The following is a 15,862-nucleotide window of genomic DNA, read 5'->3' as shown; positions in this document are numbered from 1 at the left end:
CTCCGCTTCTTTTTACGTTGCCGGGCGAACTTTTGGAGGACTTCTTCTGTTAACCGCTTCAGCGGCAACTTAAATAGTCGTAATACGTTTGTAACGGTTCTAACATGCCCGAAGTCGAATGCCTCCCGGCACCATTTTGCATTTGAGTTAAGGAAAGAAAAAAAAAATATTGCAGTGGCTTAGCTCGGCTATGCCAGGATAACGTAGCGTCAGCAAAGGTTCAGCTGATTATTCTTAGTTTTCCTGATTATCTACGATTAGCTTGATTATCATGCTTACTGCTGCTACAATGACAGACACACGGTATACGTATTATGTGGCACATGTATATTTATTTTGCCAGGCAACTATTTCGGGATCCGATGAGTTAAGCTTCTCTGCTCTTCTGCGCCGTGGAGCAGCATTTGCGCTCTCCTTCTCCATGGCTATACCACACTGTAAAACGCCAGTCAGAGGCGCTATCAAGCGGCTCCAGCGCAGTGTCAGAGGGCGACTGCACAGCGAAGGCGAATAGCTGAGCGCGCGCCGGCACCAGTACGTCTGCCACGGCTACGACGTCACTCCACTGGAAAGCGCAGACCGGCGGCGGAGTGCACGGGAGGTGCCGGCTCCCGTGCACCAGCTGTGTGACATCGCTGACCCTCGCGCATGCGCAGCACGGCTCTTGAGGAGGCGCGCGAAACTGGCTCGACTAGGCCAGTGTAGCTAACGCTACAAAAATCAGTTGCCTAAAGACAAATTGAGTGAGCAGGAATAGTTCTTTGGTCACTGATGAAATAACGAGCAAAAATGTTACGCGCTGTCTATAGGGTAGCGTTATGAAATATTCATTGTTATGCAAATTTTTTAGCACGGGCCGCAGAAGATTGTAGAGGCGATTAACGACTTCCTACCAGAAAGCTGCAGTCACGTTTATTTTTTTCCAGCGGCTACAAATTCGTGGTGCCAAATTTCTTGTTAAACAATCAACACGACTGCTAGGTCGGGTGCACTTTTACGATAATGATAGCGCACCCTCCAGTTTTTCTCTCATTGTTCGGTCTCCGTGTTTTACGCTCTTTATTTGTAGCCGAGCCGAGGCAACCACCCGTGCATCCGGAAGTGAATCAGACAGTCTCCAGGCATAATCCGTAGTTTTATTCCTGTCTCGGAAATATATAGGAAAAGGAGCGGAGAAACAGAAGAAAAGGTGGCACACTGCGCATGGGCGGTTGCCGCATGCAGCTTCGGCTGACGTAACATTGATAGCATTAATAATTAAGCATGGACTACGAAATTGTTCCAAGAATTAACAAGATTAAATCTGATTATTTTTATGTCCTCTTCGGCGTTTTTTCACCCTTGAATTATCTTTCGTTGCCCACTTGATGCTCCGCCAATTGTTCTTTGTTTCGCATCGATAAAACGATGTTTCGGTGTTGGTGACGACCTTTTCTATGAATTTCTTGCTGGAAACTGGAATTTTCAAATCAATACATCATTTTCTTGGCAACATTGATGACACGTAACTTTTTTGAAAACCATCATCGTGTAAGTCTTTTTTTCATTTCGAAGTATTCAGATAATATTTTTTTGAGCGGAAAACTTTCCCAAATCAAGTGCGTGCTTTTTTGAATATTACTTAATATTTGGAAAATTAATTCTGCCTTGATTGAGCACATTGATGTCATCTTCGCGCAATTTGAAGCTTGCGTCCTGATCTTTCACTATTTATGTGGTTTTCACCGCTTTCCCAAAACCAGTGGTCGCACATGAACACTAATTGTTTCTTTACGGCAGTCCTTCCTGAATCAACATTAGTAGCATTTCAAGAACTTCTGCGCTATTCCTTGCCAATTTCAGTAAGAAAACTGACATTGATGCTGCGTTCCGTTTGTTGGTCGAGGTTCATTTCGACCACTAAAAGCTGTATCAATAAAAAATTGTCTTCGTTGTCGTCATCATCACAGTCCGCGCCAGTTTAATTAAATTTACTAAATTTCGGCGTCCTCTGAAAGCGATTTGCACTTGCGCATGTCTCGCGTGAATGGTTTTCAAGTTATATGCCTGGAAGTTCACCACACCACTTCTCTTTCGTTGGGCAGTGCGCTCTCGGTAACATGGTACACTCTAAGAAAAAAAAAAGAATACTTTGATTCCGTTCGGAGAGTCTTGATGTGTCACGTATATGACTCTCTTTAAAGAAGCACGTCTACTCTCTTTGGAGAGCATTGTACTTTCTTCTGAGAGCAGTGCGACCCACAAGAGAGTTAACGGGCCTCTTTAAAGAGAGTCATATACGTGGCAAGTCAGAGCTCTCCGAAAGGAGTCACACACGCTCTTTTTTTTCTTAGAGGGCACCACCAGTGACATTATTAAATTAGTTATTCCGTAATAAACGTTAGGAGTCCTGCCCTTATCGGAAAAACGGCGGCAAGCGAAGCTTGGCGTGCGCGTGCGTGATCCACGTTCTTTCTTTCTTTCTTTCTTTCTTTCTTTCTTTCTTTCTTTCTTTCTTTCTTTCTTTCTTTCTTTCTTCCTTTCTTTCTTTCTTTCTTTCTTTCTTTCTTTCTTTCTTTCTTTCTTTCTTTCTTTCTCATTGCGCAATGCTCCCACCTAAGTTTGTTGTTCCCCCACGCCCGCAATTAGACCTTCACTCATGCGCTTAGCAGCACATGAGTGAAGCACTTCTGTAGCTACATGCAACAACGACGGTCCTGTGTGTATCAATGAAACGCAACAATGAAATGCGGCAACGTGAAAAGAGAAGTGACCTCAATAAAAGATCAGATTTCCATGCCAGATACGGCTGATCGACAAGCCCACGGTCAAGAGAGCATCAGTTACTGCAAAACGGCGCATACATGTACGCATGGGACGGGCGCACCTTCGATGGCCCATTTGTGTACACCAGCATGTCTGTACACACGCCAGCGTCTGGTTTTTCGCGAATTATGCCGTCGCCGCCACTGAAACCCAACTCATAGAAGCGTCGCTTAATAAGCTGAAGAAACACAACCGACACAACTAGCTGAACTACCTATAAGCTTGGAATCTTTTTCACGCACGGAAAACACATCAAGGCCGTTTCAGAAGGGGGCATTTTTAGCGCCGGAAGTGCAACTTACGTCGAATACAAGTATAATCGCAACCAGCAATAGTCGAAGCAATCGCTGTGATTTTCGGTCAGCAACAAGAAAAAAAATGAAGGGCGAGACAGACAGACAGCCATAGGACTTTATTTGAGTCCTGAGAAACGCTATACTCTTCGAGCGACGCCGCAGGCTCTCTGGACAGCCCGTAGTTGTGGTAAAAACTCTCAACTTCGTAAGGCCCAATCCTGTTCTGTGAGCCGACTTAGGCCCCGTAACGATGGGCACCGCAGGAGCATATGTTCAATGTTACTGACCTCCCCGCAGTTAGGGCAGGTAGACTCGAAGGCCCCCGAAGAGACGAAGCTGAGGCAAGATAGACTAGGATAAGACCTAGTCTGTAGCATTCTAAACGTGATGGCCTGAGGTCCAGACAACTTGTTGTTGCCGAAAAATAGTTATTAATATTATCTGGGGTTTGACGTCCCAAAAGCACGATATGATTATGAGAGACGCCGTAGTGGAGGGCTCCGGAAATTTCGATCACCTGGGGTTCTCTAACGTGCACCTAAATCGAAGTACGCGGGCCTCAAACATATTCTTCAAAGAAAATTTGTGGTAACACCGTTTGCATAGGCGTATTTCGTTGGGGGAGCCGGAGGGCCTTTCAAGCAATATAGAAAACAGGGCAATACAACGAAGAGAAGACAGGCCAAACAGGTTCCGTTTGGTCTTTCCTGTCTTCGTAGTATTGTGCTGTTTTCTACTATGAGGTTCGCACGCTTTAAGCAAAGTTGCAAACACAAATACGACGATTATAATGAATGTACTGTGCCGCGAATACCACATAATCTTACTTAAAAACACTTTTGGTTGACAAGTTCTTAATAATAGTAATATAACATTAATAATAACAACAATGTGCTAGAAACATTATTTCGACTAGGAGCAAACAAGACATAGAATGAGGTACGCAAACCTGAATATCTGCAAGAAAATGTACCATTATAATTACGGAAAAGAAAGGTGCAGCCACTGCTACCTACATTGAAAAACGCAATTAGTGAGCCACTTCTAGTCGTTAACGAAATTTCATTGAATGATACAGATCTATATAACTGTGGAGGCCGCCATCAACATATTTGTATTTGTGCATAAGTTTGTGTGGGTAATGTGTAAAAATTATTGCTTGCAATACTATTACATGCATACCACGTATATTTATGGTTGTCCTACTATGTGCTACGTGGAGCTGACTGTACTTTTTCTATAATGTTATCACACACTGCTAACCAAATTCTATATTCCCTGTATTTTAAAAATCACACTAATTGAGTGCGAATGAACTTATCCCCCCTCTCTCTCTCTCTCTATATATATATATATATATATATATATATACATATATATATATAAATATATATATATATATATATATATATATATATATATATATATATATATATATATATATATATATACGGAGGGAAACAACGAGAAGGCTCAACCAGAATCACAGTATGTACCTTACATTGTGACCATAATCGTAGGCGTGCGCACAGGGGGGGCAGGGGGGCCGCAAAATCTGCCTCATACGTTGACTTAGTAGGGTGGGGGGGCCCTGCGACGAACCTTTGCCCCCCCTAATGGGGAACCCTGCGCACGCCTATGACCATAATCGAAGCCAGCAGGGAACGTGAGTCGTGGCTTCACGTACCACTGCCAAGTGCGGTCTTTATTATTGCGAGAGCAATTATATGGACAGTCTCGACGGGTTTTTGCCGTCGCCGTCGCCGTCCCCGTCATGTCCCTCCCGTATGAAGTCCAAATCGATCAAATCCCCCCGCGCATCCTATGTTCTACCGCGGTTAAAAGCGTGCTGGGCATGTTCGACGAACGCGGCCGAAGCAGAGATCAAACGAGCCGTCCCGCTTCCGTCGCTCGAAGGTTGCATGCGATAACATCACCCCGTTCGGGAGGCTTGCCATTGAAGCAGACGGGTAACGCACCACCCATCTTTAACGAGCATGGAAAAAAGACGCGAAGACGCGAGGGGGGGGGGGGGGGGGACTTTGAACTTTGAATCTAAGGGCGCGGTCGCGATCTCGACAGCCATCACAGCGGGCGGCTCGTATACCCAGCGGCCGGCTCGTACAGCGGCGGCTCGTATAACGCGAAGTGACTATGCGGAGAGCATCTCTCCCTGAAGCGGCCGTATTCTCTTACACCAGCCTTTTTGTAGTTACGTGAGATCGGATACAAAACCGTTAGCTGCCAGCTGGCAGCTAACACTTCGTATAACACTACAATTTGTTGCTATCGCATTCATTGCTTTGCCCTTGCGGTCAAGCTCTAACTTTTTTTTTCTTCCCTTGCTCTCACGCGCTCTCCGGTTTTGTTCACGGCCCAAAGGAGGGCGCTACAGGGTCTTGGGATAACGCCAGTGGAAGAGTCCGAGAATGGCTCGCGTTCTGCACATGCGCCCTGGCAGCTCGAAACTTTCTTGGATTCCCTAGCTCCTTGGGTCCTTAATTCTAAAACTATCTAATGTTTCGCCGGAGTTGGGATGTTGTTATCGCATTTATTTCTTCGCCCTTGCGGCGAAACTGTGACATTTTTTTTTTTGGTGCGCTACGTTGAATATAATGTGATTTTTTTTTTCACGAATGACTTTGGGTGCTGGCAATGAGCGACAGTGCGTGTCTGGCTATTCACACGCGCTGCGAGTTGTAAATAACATAGGACGCCTCTCATGAGGAGGCATGGGCTCTGGATGCCACAGTGATTTTCTTGTGTTCTCCACACACGGTACGACGAAATATCAGTTGTTTTTAAAACTGTTTATTCACGACCAGTATCACTGAAATATTTCAATCTTATTTACCTAATGCATCTCCTTCCTGCACACAAAGCAATGCAACTTCAATACGTTGTCTACTTTGCGTCTATACTGCACCTACTTGCATCTTCACTTCAAAACATAGTTTTACCTGTCGCGCTTTTGTGCAATACAGTTATCTTACGCTGGTCGCAACGTACATATGATACTGGGTATATGTCACAAATAACTACAATTCCACTCCGCCAAGCTCACTACGGATTCAGAATTACCAAATGTTTACTCAGCAGAGTTCACTCAGTCTCCAACTGAAGTTCTACTCAACCGCGTTCACTGTTCATCCGACCAACTAAAGCCTACACAGCCGAGATGCTGGAACTAAAAACAACCAAAATTCTCATCAGGTGTGTGCAATATTTTTCATACAAAATGAATTCGACTGATACGCGATTAATTATTCCCAGACCAGGGTTCTCCCGACTTCCCCGTCCACCGCTCTCCGATTCACTCGTTCTCAGCCTAACCGATATTCTCCTTAACAGAATCACGAATTCTCAGACTAAACAAAATTTTGCCAAGTTGGATTCACTCGTCTTAATAGTCGCTAAAGTTCTACACAAGCTGTTGCGGTTATTCAACCAACCGTTGCTCTACTTACCCGAGTTCGATGATCACTAATTCTCAGAGCAACCAAACATTTACTAAGCGGGGTTCACTCGTCTTCAGAAGTGCAAAAGTTGTACCCAATTGAGCTCGAGAATTACCTAATCACACGGTTGGTGCAAAAAAAAAAAATAAAGGAAAAGATAAGGCAGGACAGGGACTTGCATTTGCCATAGCAAGTAACCATACTATACAGAGCTGGTGCAGCAGGACAATCGGCCACTGTAGCTTTGCACGTCTCGCAGCTAATGCCAAATAATTAATGCTCATTGACTATCTGACAGTCCATCACTAGGGAATTTCAGACAGTAATTTTTTCATTGCTAAATGCAGTTAAACAATCAGAACATGATGCAAGCATATAAAACCAACAGGTCATTCTGTGTCGACACTACTGTCTACAACGGGCCTTTAGTGGCTGCACACATATTGCACACTTAACACCAAAATTACATAAATGGCTGCGGCAGTACAGATTACGAAAACGCTTACGTCGTACAAGTGCAGTTGCGATAAGATGGTACACGCACATATTGATAAAAAGATTCACATGAGTGCCGAACAGGTGTACTTTTGTTGGCAAGCAGTCTTGTTATCTGAACAAGGGTGTCACTGCAGGCTAGTCGGTATTTCATTGCAGGTATGGGTGTAGCGCCGCGCACAAATATAGTAAGAAAGAAGATGACAGGAAAGAGGCGCACTCGCAACAAAGCTTTATTTTGTGTCGATTGCAAATATAAAGCCACGAAAACACCACGTGTTACCGATAGCACTGCCACATAGTAAAACCAGATAAAGAGAGAGAGAGATGAAAAAAGGAAGGCCAGGAGGTTAACCAGATATTAGCATCTGGTTTGCTACCCAGCACTGGGGGGGAGAAATAGGGGCAAGAAAGGGGGTCTAGAGAGAGAGAGAGGGAGAGGGGGAAAAAGAGGAGAAAGAAAAACGCACGTACACACACAGGATAAAAAACAACAACACACACAGGAAGGGCGATTCTAGTTACAATCGTTCAGAAAAGGCCGGTCGATCGCAAGAAGCGCAGTAGCGCTTGCATGGCCCTCTTATTCGACGTTTCGTCTTGTCGATGGCGTAGAATTCTCTCCTCTGACAAAGGTCGGTCATCCAACTTTATGAGCGCGTTGCAAAGGGATAGTCGTTGTGCACTGTACTGTGGGCAGTCGCAAAAATATGCTCGCCAACCCACCACGTCACAGTGGAATGAGCCGCAGCTCAAGCATGCTCGATTGCACTCATTTGACCCTACCTTAAATCTTCAAGTCCCATCGAGGCTTCGCCGAGTAGACGCGACCCTTTTGTGTAGACTGTGGTTGGGCGCCGAGTTTACCAACGCCTACGCATTCCGAATTGGGATGGCCGACACCGCAGCCTGTGACCACTTTGGCAACGCAGAAATAAAACCAGTTAAAACCGCCTACCGCACTAAGTTTTGTTATCGGTATTTGGAATTTTGATGTGTATTTCTGAAGTTTCGTTACGTGTATATAAAACCTAACTTTTTCTGAACTGGTAAACAGCTTCATTGCATTTTTCATGACGTAAGCTCATTTAACAATTTTACATAATTCATGAATGCTCAACATTTTTCCATAGAATAATATGTAGTGTGCTATTAATATTCAAACAGCAATTTCAAAACATGGTGTGGAATCGATCTCCTCAATAGTTTGGGGCATTGAGTTAATGCGAGATATTCAAGGCAGGCATACAACTTTGTTAATACATAAAGTCCTTTCGGGAATACCAGATTATTAATGAACCTTGAAGCTCGAATTCGCTTCGCACTTTTTTTTTAAAATCCGTGGATCAATATAGTTCAAAAGGGCTCGTAGCCTGCTCTAACATGCATCTTTCGATGCTTGCATTAGTTTCAGTTAAAGGATCCACACTGAGGACCACGCAGCGAGCAATGGAATTGAAAGTGATAGCTGTAACCTTAAGGGACAAGGTGATAGCAGAGTGGGTCAGGGAACAGACGGGTGTTAAGGGCATGTTAGTTGAAATCAAGAAGAAGAAATGGACATGGGCAAGGTATGTAGCGCGTAGGCAAGGTAACTGCTGGTCATTAAGAGTAACTGACTGGATTCCAAGAGAAGGCAAACGCGCGAGGGGGAGACAGTAATTTAGGTGGGCAGATGATATTAAGAAGTTTGCTGGTATAGCGTCGCCGCAGCAAGCACAGGACCGGGTTTATTAGTGGAACATAGAAGAGGCCTTTGCCCTGCGGTGGACGTAGTCCTGCTGCTGCTGCTGCTGCTGATGATGATGATGATGATGATGATGACGATGAAAGGATCCACTGCCACGACTTCAGTTGCGCAAAATTGAGGTATTCAGCTTGACTGTAAGATGATGTGCGAAAGCATGCGCATATCACCGACGTCGGCCGATAGTACGATCGCTTCAACCCCGTCGCGCTCTCTCCTGCGTTCCGATACGCGCTCGGATGAAGCGAGCGAACGAGCGTGCGCTCTACACACTCTCGAACTTAGCCGCGACGCCGTCAGAAGGCGCAGTGATGCAGTTTCGCACGCGCCCCCTCGGCCTCTATAGAATTTCTCTCGCGACTGTTCGATGACGCATGGATAAGAGCCGGCATTTCACCGAAGAGGCAGATTATCGACGATTGTGCTCGCCGCTATCATTGCACTGAGAGTGTTACTTGCTGTGCCGGGCACAAGTTCGCTCAAGAAAGAGTTCAATCTTCAGTTGATGCCTTGGACGCTGAAGTTGTCACCGTCACAACAACCTTACAATACTAACACAAGAATGCAAGCGCTTTGTTTTGTTATGAAACGAACAAATATATTTTTGATAATCTATATCATGCCTTTTTTCCACACTACAACGTATTAGCGTTGGCTACTTGGACTGCTCGGTACAGATTGATGATTTAACGACAGTGCGAGACACAGCACGAAAAGGTGGATGACACCTGTGTCTCCAAGCAAATTCTATGATGCTGCGTACAGACCTACACAAGTGACTGCAGCTCCACGAAAATTTGTTGTTGGCTCTTACGCGTTTCGAAATGTGCTTAGAGAACTTGAACACACATTCAAAACATGCGTGCCTCGATGATCGAAGCAGGCTAGCACTAAAATAACGTTAAGAAAATAATCTTTAGTACACATTCAGTATAGCACACAGGTAATTTACGGCTTTCTTTAGACGCTGACTTTTTTCTGGTACTTGTTGCTGCGTCGGACACAATTGGGAACAACATACGTATATAATTTCTTGTGAAGCAGGCACAGAGCAGGCCTAACACGAAGGTCATGTCGCCGGCACATGACTTTGCAGCTTATGCGTGGACATCTGTTAACGTCCGACATGCGGCCTCGCGCTAAAATTCAGGAGTCGCAGTTGCGCACTTCAAAATAAACTTGCGGTTCAAAGTGTCTTTAAATTACAAACCAAGCATGTTTTTCCCCTTGTGTTGTACAAAGCTCAAAAGAACGACGGAGGGGGGATATCTTGGGCACTAAAGGTGCAGACGCTCCTGCGGCCTATGAGAAAGCACGGCCCAGAGCCACAAGGAAGATAGGAGGGCAATAAAAGAATGGATTACACGGCATCTTATGCATTTATCTAAGACAACTCGAAGGTGAAAGCCATCTTCTTTTCTTTCTTCTCAGTAGACAAGAAAGGAACAAGAGGCCGGTGCATTCACCACGCGAAATAATTCACGATAAACAACATATTTCCGATCTATTAACGCTACAACGACGACTGACGCCATTTTCAACGCGTCGTCTGCATGCTTTCAAGCCACACCGCGGCGGCACCAGCACGCGAGAAGGTGCAAGAGTTCTCTGCACCACGGCGGCACCAGTACGGCACAGCGCTGCGATCGAGAACCGCGCTGCAGCGCACCTACGAATCGAAGAGTGCGGTGCCGTGTACCATAAACCACTGCAGGAGGTGCAGGTTCACTGAATAGACCTTTGATGTCTCAACCCCTTTACTGGTAAACAAAACGTAGTAGGGTACGCATTTGGGCTGGTTAGTTCATGATCACGAGGAAAAAAAAGCGCTAAAAAGACGGGACAAGAAAGCACACCGACCACGGCGTTGACTAACAGCGCCGTGTCTGTGTGTTTTCTCGTCCCGTGTTTCTAGCGCTGTTTTTGCACTCTTAAAGAAAATGCCACTTTAAATACATATTGCTGTCTTGTGCAACATTATGTCGAAGAAAATAATAAATGAAGAAAATCCTAACGAGTGACGCCTTAGTGCTAATTTTGGAGACACGCTGCCTGAGAGAAGCAATTTCCTTTCGCTCATTTTATCAGATCACTGCGCAAAATAAATTAGCTCCTATAACGTTGCGCCATTACAAAACAACATGCGCTTTTTATCGCGATGGCTTACTTCGTCACAAGGCTGCTTTATCCTCCATTCCGTTGCACTCGTAGATGTGGCACGTGAAAGGGCGCTGCCCCGCCCCCCTTTTCACTTATTCGCGCTGAAAGCGCGCTGGCGTTATGTCCCAATGCACGCGCATCAGACCAGCGACGCTCCCACCCCACCCCTTCGGTCGATTTTCCCTAACTTGCCTCGTGCCAGATTTTCTTGCGTCTCCGACTCGGCTGTCGTGTTTTGCATGCGCAGACGTCTCGGCAAACAAGCCCCACAGAGCTCATCCGCGTACTGCTCTCTCACTAACACTCGTTTCCACGCTGCGGACGCGCCCAAATGCAGGCCATAGAGTCCAGTCTGTGCCTCCACAGCCCGGCCAGCGCAGCACATGTCGCTATAGGAACTGCACCTCGGCCCCGCCTAGTCCGGCTGCATAGAATCGTTGAGGCCGGACGACTGCTGGCGCGGAAGCTGTCCTGTAGGAGTTACTCAGACTGCCTTCACGTTTTCCACGACACTTTTCCCGCTTTCGTCGCACGGAACGTACATTGAGGCCAAGAGAAATACGTGCTTACCCATGACGACATTACTATCTATGAGGGTTCGTTTTTGGTTGTTCTGCCACACCTCTGTTCTTTTGCCGAGTTTAAATGGCCCCGCGTGTTCGGACTCTCTAATTATTATCGCTCAGAGAAAATCATCGCCGCTGCTTCCTCCCGGCCTCTTGTGATTTTTTTTTTCCTCCACGTACGGAGGTTGTGCCATATAGGTAGTCAGAAAGCTTCCTACTCCATTCGGGTAATTTGGGCTCTGTTGGAAACAATTGCGAGCAAGTGCACTTCACATGCACGACAAAGAGAGAGCAATTACGAAGAGCGGAACACGACGTCGAAATGGTAGGAAAAGCGAAGGCTTATTCACACAGCAGAATATTCAATAAAACAAGCCATAATTTCAAAACGACGACGCGTATACAATAATTATTTTGTAAATGGTATCCATAGCAAGAAAAACACTAAAGAGAGTTATGTCGTTTTTGTGGTAGCTAAACACAATAACTGTTTTGTCATTATACCCCAGATCTTTGAACAAAAACTGCTCGGTTATACATGTCGAAAGAAAAGTGACAATTATTGAGCATTCCACGTAACATTCTCGAGAGCTTTCTATTGTTCCAAGTTTATATCATCAGAGTTCCATTTATATGAGCAAGTGTACCTTTTATTTAAACTTGTTCGTGCTGCTGGGAACATAAGTGCATAGAAGCTTACGACGCGCCAGAGCAACGCAGCGGAAAGTGCATGTTTCGAATAATTATCTAAGTATAGTCTACCATAACATGCAAATCATAAGGTGATGAGCGCTGACAAACAATCCTGTAGGATATTTCAGAGCTCCTGTGAGACTCCTTGACAGAACGCCGCAGTCTCCGAGGATGGGGCGTTATCTCCGACTCCAGAGGTATAATTGCTGTTTGTATAATTGTACGCAAGGAGGTCGTCCACATAACTTCAACATCAGCACCCTTACAGGCACTTCGCCGAGCGATGTCCTCATTGCAATTCGCCGGTGGATGTAGTTCTGGATTCTGTAGGAATACTTTCATTTCCGCGCAATGGGGGAGTGTCCAAGTTTAAGCGTAACAAAATCTTTACGGCATGTACGCAGAGTCTTGTGTATTCCTTACTACTGATCTGCGGCCAGTAAGTGCATTGGCAAGTCAGGAAGGCGCATCAAAAGGTGGAGTATGGCAACGCAACCGCAGTGTTGCCATCTCGCTGTGTCGGCATAAAGGTCTTGTATTATCCACGCTAGGGCAATTGTACCCCTTTGTATTTTCAGTATAAAATACTGTACAAGCAAATATCAGGAACATTCCATATATTACGCCAAGTTTATCAGCAGCTCTCTCTCAGTCTTAAAAATTCCGGACGCATATTCACAGAAACGTCTTACGCTAGAATTGTTCGTCAGAAAAAATTTCGACCATTGGCCAAAAGCACAGGGCAGTCACGAACGACGAAACTAAAAACCTTCGTGAGTTTTGTCCCATTTATTTTGACCGCAGATGCGAGACTACTCAGAGGAGTCCAAAGCAAAACAAGGTCTCAGACAGAAGTAGGCTTGAATTGAATAACAGTGGTAGAGCAAGCAACATTGCTGACACCAACATTTACACAAGGAGACTTGTCTTCAGAGCAGCAACTGCATTCTGTCCATATGTAGAAACACTGGCTTCAGTGTCATTGTTTTGAACGCCATTATTAATGTTAATCACTGAATGGAATGTTGTTAGTGGGCTTAATTCTGGTTCCTTTTTTGGGGGGGAGGGGGGGAGGATTTTAGTATGTTGATCTTACCTCTGTTTTTCCTTCAAAAGCGAAATTCATCATTAAATGCATGAAGTTTGTAGCCGCATTTGTCCTTGTTTATTGCTATGTGTTAGTATTCATATACTAGTTGTAATATATATATATATATATATATATATATATATATATATATATATATATATATATATATATATATATATATATATATATGAGAACAAACAGACAGCAATGCCAAGGAAAGTATAGGGGGTGTTATTTGTAGTAATAAGAATATAAATGTGAAGAAAGTAAAGTGGACGAAAAGATAACTTGCCGCCGGCAGGGACCGAACCTGCGACCTTCGAATAACCTGTCCGATGCTCTACCACTGAGCTGCGGCGGCCATGGCTGCGACTGGCGCTGACTGACACTCCTAAGTTTCAATCCACATATATACCCTATAAAGTGGACGGGGAGATGACCGCCGCCGTAGCTTAGTGGTAGAGCATCGGACGCGTTATTCGAAGGTCGCAGGTTCGGTCCCTGCCGGCGGCAAGTTATCTTTTCGTCCACTTTACTTTCTTCACATTTATATTCTTATTACTACAAATAACACCCCCTATACTTTCCTTGGCATTGCTGTCTCTTATTTCTCATTAATATTGTGTCTAACAAAGAAAAACGAGCCCTTGAAAAGTAATCTTCTTATCTTCTTTCCTTCATATATATATATATATATATATATATATATATATATATATATATATATATATATATATATATATATAGGCAGGCATGGTGGCGAAAGTGGCCGTAGCGTTGAAAACAGTGAAGTGGACCCTCCGTGAGTAACAGTAACAACGGAAGTGTTGTTACTGTTACTCACGGAGGATCCACTTCAGTATATATATATATATGTGTGTGTGTGTGTGTGTGTGTGTGTGTGTGTGTGTGTCAAAATAGATAAAAATATTACAGCATATCCACGGGTGAATGATGAAGAGCTTGGGCGAAGCTCCTGAAGCAATCATGGTCTCGGGATCCGCTTCTCGTTGAGCCCATTTCGCAGCGGCGTCCTTGGCGCGCACCGTTTCGGGATCCGCCTCGCTGCCGCCAAGCGAGCGCCCGCCCCTGCTCATCGTTCATGCTCCACCAACGCACAAATACAGGTGTTTTGTGTTCACGTATTCCTCTTGTGCGTATACGTTTTTGTACATTCAAACCTTCTGGGAAAAAAATGTGCTGCGTGTGTTTTGATGTTTTAGTATTCAGATATGAATTGATCTAAGATACTAAGGTTTTGAGAATAATGCAGAACTCCGAATTTCGGAGAATTGGGGATTTACGAGGAATAAACACCGATAAACGCCAAATTTCCGCCAAAAATATAAACTCCAAAAAACACCCGCCGATTTTCAAGAAAAATAAACACCGAAAACTCGGAGCCCTAGTCATAGCGCTGTGATCTGTTCCTGTAAAGCTTACTTCACCGCATGCACCAACCATTTTTTTGTCCATCTGCCTGTCCCTGCTTTGGCTGTCGAAATTGTCGAGTACAGCTGTTGTCCCTGAAAATGCGCCTACTTTTCAAGAGGTATATAATATCAAGAAAAATATTTCCACGCACCAATATCCGCAATTACGCCGAGAAATGGGCGTGGCAATATCGCAGGGTATTGCTTCGATGCATTTATCGGTCAAGGTATTCCACAAATTTACAAAAACACGTGATGACTGGAAGCTAAAATCACCTCTCTTAAAAACCAGAAAAATAGGAAATTATCCGGTATTTTGATTGGTAGGTCCTTTCTATCTGAAGACGAGGAAAATTCAGAAGCTATCATAAAAAACTGATCGAAATTCAACGCCATTGTTACACTAACTCCACCCTTCGAAAGCACGGTAAAAGAATGTTCCTCGAGATTACGACGTCTTAGGTAAGACATGAGTGACTTTGCGTTGTGCTAATTGCAACGGGCGATGTGGGAGAAAATTCTTCTGCAGACGGAAAAGTGGGGCGTATGTGTCCCGCTGTCGCACAAAGGGAATACGGAATTGCCCTGCTATTTGACTTAAGCATATTCGTTTTTCTTTTTTAGCTCACTGTAAGTTTCTTTATTGTTATAAATGAGCAGGTAAGCAGAGCTAGAGGTGGATATAGTGTGAATAGCAAGTGATATACCAGGACATTTTGTGTCACTAGGATACGTCTGAGACGTCTCTGGGCGGCGGAAGTCCTCTCGGAGAAGAAATGGTAAAAGATTGCACGTTGGTCAACATGTTGCTAATGCACGGTTTACGCCAGCAGATAAGTAGAATATGAAAAATAATTGCAGTTTCATGTCCTCAATATATTGTGAGCGCTGACTCTGTGGTTATCGTCTTCACAAGATGCGTCCCATAAAATGTCGCTACCAGCGTCGTTGCTGCAGCTCCACACCTGTCGGGTGACTCGGCATTACGTAAACAGTAATGCGCTTACGGGCAAGGTAAGACTGCACAGCTGCATTTGCGCCATCGTGCGGAGACTTCGTGACGTTCTTGCAAGTAGATGGCAACCCGCTAGCTGGTCGCCAAGTAGAGCAGCTAGCGAC

At 44.7% G+C, this 15,862-nt stretch overlaps 1 non-coding gene across 1 annotated transcript; it reads right to left on the bottom strand.

The window, feature by feature from the left end:
• Nucleotides 1-13,599: 13,599 nt before the first annotated feature.
• Nucleotides 13,600-13,671, bottom strand: Trnat-ggu (transfer RNA threonine (anticodon GGU)). The gene has a single exon. It is a non-coding gene; the product is annotated as a tRNA-Thr (tRNA).
• Nucleotides 13,672-15,862: the final 2,191 nt, after the last annotated feature.

This window comes from Rhipicephalus sanguineus, chromosome 1 (genome assembly GCF_013339695.2).
Source record: "Rhipicephalus sanguineus isolate Rsan-2018 chromosome 1, BIME_Rsan_1.4, whole genome shotgun sequence".
Taxonomy (NCBI): domain Eukaryota; kingdom Metazoa; phylum Arthropoda; class Arachnida; order Ixodida; family Ixodidae; genus Rhipicephalus; species Rhipicephalus sanguineus.
The sequence above is the reverse complement of the archived record's forward strand: the minus strand, read 5'-3'. Positions and strand labels throughout refer to the sequence as shown.